We start from the raw sequence: 7,820 nt of genomic DNA, 5'->3' as shown, positions 1-7,820 counted from the left end.
GGAAGCCACAGAGAGTGTATTTTCATGCTTTTTATTGTGGGCAACTGTGCTGTAAGCCAGCTAAGGAGTTCTGGGAGACAGTGTAGAGAATGCTGCAGAATCACCCCAACTGAGGAGGAGGGGGCTGGACTCCCATCAGTTCTTGGCTGATGGCTGCTCTGGGGAGCTGTTGACACTTCCCAGACTGCTGTGCACACAGATAGGTGGGTTCTGACAGCCTACAGAATTTTTGGTCAAAGAATCACAAATGCTTAAGGTTACAGCCTGAAAACTGTGGTTGGCATGTAGCAGCTGATTTGGGCAAAGTTAATGACTAGGGAGGAGTGGTCAGAAGGGATCCCCAAGTTTCTAGAAGTTAGAGAAGTGTATTTGAAAGCAAATACTTTTTTTAGTATATTATTTCCCTACTTAGTTTAGTAAAACATTTTCCCTTACAAAAATTTTCAGTTTTCTTTAGTTTAATCTTCTGATCTTTTCCTTGTAATTTCTTCTGTCCTTTCAAAGCCCAGAAAGTAAAGGCCCAACTTAATGGTATTTTTTGTTGGTAGTATATCTTAAATCGGTATGTGTAAAGGTAAATGCTAGTATTAATTTTATATATTTTGAATATACACATAGCTCAATTCCACATTTACACATAAACACATTTATCATTTTCAATTTGGGGGAAATATTATATATAGATATAAAATATTTATAACCGATTTCTTAAGTGTTCTAATAGTTTTTCAAAATCCCAGTACATTGTTATTGCAACAGTTATTGTCTATTATGTGCCAAACCTGGGGGATACAGATAAGAATCAGATTAGAATATTGTTCCTCAAGGAGTTTTTAGTTGGTAAGACGTTAAGATATAAAATAATGTTTTCTGTCTATATTACACTTACCATGATAAACATTTTTCAGAAATATAAGTCTAAAATTATCATCCCTTAAGTCTGCACAATTTTACTTAAGTTTTTGTTAAAGTCTAAAGTTCAGTTTGATTTTTAGTATATTCACAAAGTTGTACAACCATCACCACTATCTAGTTCCAAAATATCTTTATTGGCCCAAAAATAAACCCCATACCAGTAACAAATTAGTAGAAAGCAACCTCCTCCCCATTCCCTGGAAACCCTTTATCTACTTCTGTCTCTACAGATTTGTCTATTCTGAAAATTTCATATAAATAAGAATGATATAATATGTGCCTTTTTGTATCTGGATTTTTTCACTTACCATGTTTTCAAGGTTCATCCACATTGTAGCATGTATCAGAACTTCATATCCTTTTCCATTTAATTTTTAAATTTTTATTCAGATGTAATTCACATATCATAAAACTTACCTTTTAAAAATTTACAATGCAATGGGTTTTAGCATATTCACAGAGTTGTGCAACCATCACTACCATCTTATTTTAGAATATTTTCATCACCCCATAAAGAAACTCCATGACCATGAATGGTTTTCATTTCTCTTTTTTTAATGTATTTTTAATTTCTGTGGGTACATAGTAGGTTTATATATTTATGGGGTATATGAGATACTTTGATACAAGCATACAATGTGTAATAATTACATCAGGATAAATGGGGTATCCATCACCTCAGCATTATCCTTTATGTTACAAACAACTCAATTAGACTCCTTTAGTTATTGTAAAACATACAATTAAATTAGTATTGACTATAGTCACCTGTTGTGCTATCAAATACTAGATCTTAATTATCCTATTTGTTTGTATCCATTAACCATCCCCACTATCCCCCTCCACACTGCCTTTCCCAGCCTCTGATAAAATTGCCATGAGTTCAATTGTTTTAATTTTTAGCTCCCACTAGTAACTGAGAACATGCGAAGATTGTCTTTCCGTGCCTGGCTTATTTAACTTAACATAATGACCTCTAGATCCATCCATGTTGCAATGACAGGATCTCATTCTTTTCTATGGCTGGATAGTACTCCATCATGTGTATGTACATTTTCTTTATCCATTCATCTGTTGATGAACACCTGGGTTGCTTCCAAATCTTGGCTATTGTGAATAGTGCTGCAACACAGATGGAAGTGCAGATATATCTTTGATATACTGATTTCCTTCTTTTGGGTTTATACCTAGAAGTGGAATTGCTAGATCATATGGTAGCTCTATTTTGAGTTTTTTGAGGAAACTCCAAACTGTTCTCCATAGTCGTTGTACTAATTTACATTCCCACCAACAGTGTATGAGGGTTCCCTTTTCTCCACATCCTCACCCGCATGTTATTGCCTGTCTTTTCGATAAAAGCCATTTTAACTGGGGTGAGATAATATCTTATTGTAGTTTTCATTTGCATTTCTCTGATGTCAATGATATTGAGTGCCTTTTCATACACCTGTTTGCCATTGGTATGTCTTCTTTCAAGAAACGTATATTCAGATCTTTTGTCCATTTTTAAATCAGATTATTAGATTTTTTTTCCTGTAGAGTTCTTTCTGGTTGTTAATCCCTTATCAGATGGGTAGTTTGTAGGTATTTTCTCCCATTCTGTGGTTTATCTCTTCACTTTGTTGATTGTTTCCTTTGCTGTGCAGAAGCTTTTTAACTTGATGTGATTTATTCTTTTTATGGCTGGATAATATTCCACTCTATAGGAATACCACATTTTGTTTATCTGTTCATCAACTGATGAACATTTGAATTGTTTCCACTTGTAAGGCTATTATCCATAATACTGCTATTATAATACTGCTATGGAAAAGTTTTATTGTAGACATATTTTTTCAATTCTCCTAGGTGAATCCCTGGAATTGCTGGGATGTGTGGTAACTATGTTTAACAGTTTACAAAAACTGCCAAACTGTTTTCCAAAGTGGCTGCACCATTTTACATTTCCATTAACAATATCTGAGGTTTCTCTACAGAAAATATTCTAGTTTCTCTACACCCTCACCACCATTTGTTATTGTCCATCTCTTTGATTATAGCCATCCTAACGGGTGTGAAATTGTATCTCACTGTGGATTTGATTTACATTTCCATAATGACTAGTAATGTGGAGCATCTTTTCATATACTTATTTGCCATTTGTACATCTTCTTTGGCCGGCTAATTTGTGCATTCTGTGTCCTTGGGTTTTCATGAATATAATTTGTACACTTTGCCTACAAGTTCAGCTTTGGGTAGAATATTTAAATGAATGCTGGAACTTGGATTTTAAAATATAATTAAATATCTGTTCTGCCATGGCTTTTAAAGGATTTATAATTTAAAACTTGTATGCAAAACTAGCCCAAATACCCAGTGTATTAAAACAAACAAATACACAAAACTCACTAATGCCTACCTTTTTGACCATCTGTAGCAGGCTCTTCCCTGACCACAGCAATTCAAGCCTGGTATTCTGTGTCCTCCAGATCTTTTCATTATCATACCTTCTCTGAAAGAGACAGAAAATTAACTCATCACCTTCAAATTTCCCACTCCCACTTAGCTTGTACAGCCTCCCAACACGGGACTAAATAAACCATCTCATTCTCACATGACTTTCCTCCCTACTCTCTCCTCCTCGCTCTCGGCTAGCTCAGTGCTCTAATTGTTAGGCTGGGTACTCCAGAGGCGAACCCTAAAACACACTAGTGAGATAAAGCCCCTTCAGCATTCGGGGCGGTGTGATTCTGTTGTGCACTACACAGGACCTTAAGCATCCTGTCTCCTGGCTCTAAATGTTGGGTGTTCCCTCCTTAACATTGTGACACTGTGGCAAACTAAGAAAGACCCCATGCATTTCCACATGCCCGCACAGGGATGGTTCACCTGCTGTTGAGACCATGGTGCATCTCACCCACAGGTTCCAGGACACCTCTGTGTCTCTTCACACCCAGTTCTAGCAAACTAGTTGAGCTAGTTGAGCCATGCCAAAGGAAGCAGAGCACAGCTACTAGTTTTGAAAACAGTAATATCTTAATTCTGAAAAATTTGACAAGAAAAAGCAGTAACAAAGGCTAAACTTAAAAAAAATTTTTTTTTGAAACAACTACTAACAAAGCTCTTAACTAGAACTTGAAAGTTAAGCTCTTTGTTTTCAAGCTCTAATATTGTGAAGGAAAATTATAAACTTCCATCTGGCTATACAACATATATTTTACATAGTATTATTTTAAAATAATCATCAAAATGAGTAGTAAACATTTAATTTTATAAGGGATTATAAAAGGGGATCTTATATATTTGATTTTTAATGTATTCTCTTACACATCATACTTGCTATAGGTATAGAATACTTCCACTGTTGGGTTAGAAAGAATCTGTGCTGTAAGCACATGACAAAGACAGTGGAGAAGTTGCTACCATTGTTTATCACAGGAGATGCTCTGATTTGTATGAATAATTCCATCAGTTGCTCTAACTACTGGGAAGAAGAGAAGCTAGCAGTAAAGCCAGGAGGACTCCAACACCATGGCATGCTGCTACGTTGTGTTAATGCATATCAATTTTTCATACTTCTCTTTTAAGGTTTATTGCAACTTACATGCCCTTTGGTCCCAAATCATGTATGAAAGATAGCTGGCTTATATCAAGAAACTCTGTCTGAAAAGAAGAAAAAATCCATCTTTAGCAAGCAAAACAATTCAAATTTATGCATTAAAAAACATGTATTAGGTATAGCTGTGTGTAAATACTGTTTGGTGTGCTCCACAGACTACACAGATCAATAATAATGGCATTGCACTAAAAGAGTGCAGATTAGAAGTATATAAATAATGAAGACACACCCTACTAGATCTTCTAAATCTCAAGAGAGTGATGTGTGCCCTAATATATAGAGATAAAATGCCCAAGAAGCTTGGAGAGAGAGAGAGAGAGTTTATTCTCAATATTCTTTCATGTTTGTTTTTGTTGCATGGGGTGGATATTGTGTGGCACAGTGTACACTCAAACAATAAAAGAATGTGAGAAGCGAGTGATATTGGTGCAGGATCTGGAAGATGGACTGGATTTGGGCCCACAGTGTGAAATGGGAGATGAATGAGGGGCTAGAACAAAAGGTCCAAAACGGCTATAGGATGTACAGTTGGGTTACAGTGAATAAGATGAAGGAAAAGAATGAAAAATTAAACAGGCTGAAAAGAGAGTGGGTAGGGCTTTGAACATCAGGCATAATGAAAAGAATTATTTTTAATGAGTTGAAGAGGAAGAGAATTTTAGGCCCACCTTCACTGTATTAGAAGGTTAAAAACTGTAAATATTATAACAACAACTGTGGCTGTGTTTACTGAGTGCTAACTGTGTTGGTGTTATGCTAACCATTTTTCATGCATTATCTCAAACCCCTTTGAAGCAGGTGCTATTTTTCCCATTGTACAGAAGAAGAAACTGAGGTTTAGTGTAGGGGTAAGCAAATATTTTCTGCAAAGAGCCAGACAGTAAATATTTTGGGCTTTGTGGGCATACATTGCATTTTGCAATTACTTAGCTCTGCTGTTGTAGCATGGAAATAGCCATAGACACATACATAAACAAGTAACTGTGGCTGTGTTCCAATAAAACCTTATTTATGGATGTAAAATATGAAGGTAATCTAATTTATGTGTCATAAAATATTATTATTCTTTTGTTTTTTTTCAACCACTTAAAAATGTAAAAACTATTCTTAGTTCACAGAACATACAAAAACAGGCAGTAGGCAATGGGCAGGATTTGGTCCACGGGCCTTAGTCTGCAGGCCTCTGTTTTAGAGAAGTCAGGTAAGTTGTCCAAGATCACATAGTTAAGAAGGGATTAACTCAGTATGATTAACTCATTATGAAGTCAGACCAAAGTCAGCACCCTCAAACTAAGCTGCAAAAGCAAAAAGTCATTCAACATTTATCTAACTCAAACTGAGTTCCTTGCATATTCTAGGTAGGTGAAAGCTAGATGTAAATGTGGAAGCATAGAGGGGAAAAACAAATCAACATTATGTAATGTTTAGCATATGCAGATTTGCAGCTTTTTTAAAAAAGTGACCAACAATAAGTTCAGTTCCTTAGACCATGTCAATAACAGCCTTGATAGACCAACAAAGACTAAAAAGATACTCTCCCAGCATTAGGAAGCAGACAGGAGACCAGATATGGAAAACACTCCCCTCATTGAAGTTCTGTGGGATGAACCACACTAGATACATGTGAAAGTAGTTACGGAGTTATAGAGTTGTGGAGGGCAACCACTTCCTAGCTGACATGACATCACAGAGGCAGGGGCATTTGGTCTAGGTTTGTAAATGGGATTAATAAAACAAAAGTTTTCCATGAAAGTTTTATATGTGATTGGACATATCTAACACTACTCTTGTAAAAAAAAATTACAAATATCTCAAGGCTGTCCATCCTTGTAAGGTTCATTTAAATGCTTGCATTTTTCTCTTTTCTTGAGGTTATTTGCAGAAAATAGGTCTTTAAAATTCAAAAGGACTTAAATATCTTTTTAAAATCCTAAGTCAAAGGTATCTTCATATAGCATTTTTTAAATTGAGGATTTAAAAAGTCAAGGTCTCAGCCAGGCATAGTGGCGCATGCCTGTAATCCCAGCATTTGGGAAGGCTGACGCGGGTGGATCACTTGAGGTCAAGAGTTCAAGACTAGCCTGGCCAACATGGCAAAACCCCATCTCTACTAAAAATACAAAAATTAGCCAGGTGTGGTGGTGCGTGCCTGTAATCCCGGCTACTCAGGAGGCAGAGGCTGAGGCAGGAGAACCACTTGTACCCAGGAGGCAGAGGTTGCAGTGAGCAGAGATTGTGCCCCTGCACTCCAGCCTGGGTGACACAGCAGGACTGTCTCAAAAAAAAAAACAAACAAGCAAAAACACCTCAAGGTCTTTACATTTCATTTCTTATATAAAATAGTGATTCACTCAGTATCATGCATTTTTATCTGGTTTTTGAAAATGCTTCTTAATTGGAAAATGTAGTAACCTATGGATTATTGGAAATGACTCACAGATTGCCGGCCATAAAATCCAAAATATTTTAAAATCCTAAGTCATAACTTTTATCTCTAGAGAGCAGACAAATAATGTCAGTCCTAGTTTACATTTGAAGACTATACTGTACTACAGAGGCATAATTAACTTATGCAAAGTACCAGAACAACCGAAGGGAAGAATAGGAAATGAAAACAAAAATCAAGGAAGCCACTAATCTAATGCCTGGATATTTTCTTATTTACATAGCTGTTATCATCAAATAGTTGACAACAGAAATATTCTCTGAAATCATTCAGAAATCATAACTTTTGGAATATATCATAACAAAATTGCTAAGCGTAAAGAATCTCAGCTAAGTAGACAAGCACACATTAATAATGTAGAAAACTGAAAGTTACACATTAATATGAAATTTAATTTATCCTAATGGCTTAGTAAAGTTTGACTGGAGAGAGATTTCCAGAAGGAACCAGGCCTATTATACAGAAAAAAAAAAATCTGGCAATAAACATTTTTCTAATACACAGTAATCAAATTGAAAGTAAATGTGTCAGGGTCAACTGAGAGGCAAAACTAACAAATAAAAATTGAAATTTAACAAAGATAATGTTGTCCAAACTTCTTAGTACATCTTCAGTGATAAGAATTCCATTATCCATTTGGGCAAGTGATTCTCAGGAATAAGAATTTAAAGATCCATTTAGCCTAACATATTTCGCAGGGCTTATTCCATTGATCTTTTGAGTAAGGTATAATCAATACCTTTTTGTCTTTGTTTTTTGGCAAAGGAATTTGTAAATTATGAATACAATTGAAATAATGTTGCAATGCAATAATGTTCTTGGCACTAGGTGGAAAGTGGTCTCAGGTAAAAAATTCCAATG

General features: G+C 35.6%; 1 long non-coding RNA gene across 1 annotated transcript; it reads right to left on the bottom strand.

Moving 5' to 3' along the window:
• Positions 1-1,693: 1,693 nt before the first annotated feature.
• On the bottom strand, positions 1,694-4,557 carry LOC116465022 (uncharacterized). The gene is made up of 3 exons (XR_004247081.2): positions 4,499-4,557; positions 3,314-3,406; positions 1,694-2,037 (listed from the first exon to the last, which is right to left on the bottom strand). It is a non-coding gene; the product is annotated as an uncharacterized LOC116465022 (long non-coding RNA).
• Between the last annotated feature and the right edge of the window lie 3,263 nt (positions 4,558-7,820).

Source organism: Hylobates moloch, unplaced genomic scaffold, assembly GCF_009828535.3.
Source record: "Hylobates moloch isolate HMO894 unplaced genomic scaffold, HMol_V3 SCAFFOLD_2667, whole genome shotgun sequence".
Lineage (NCBI taxonomy): Eukaryota > Metazoa > Chordata > Mammalia > Primates > Hylobatidae > Hylobates > Hylobates moloch.
This window is presented reverse-complemented; position numbering and strand designations above follow the sequence as displayed.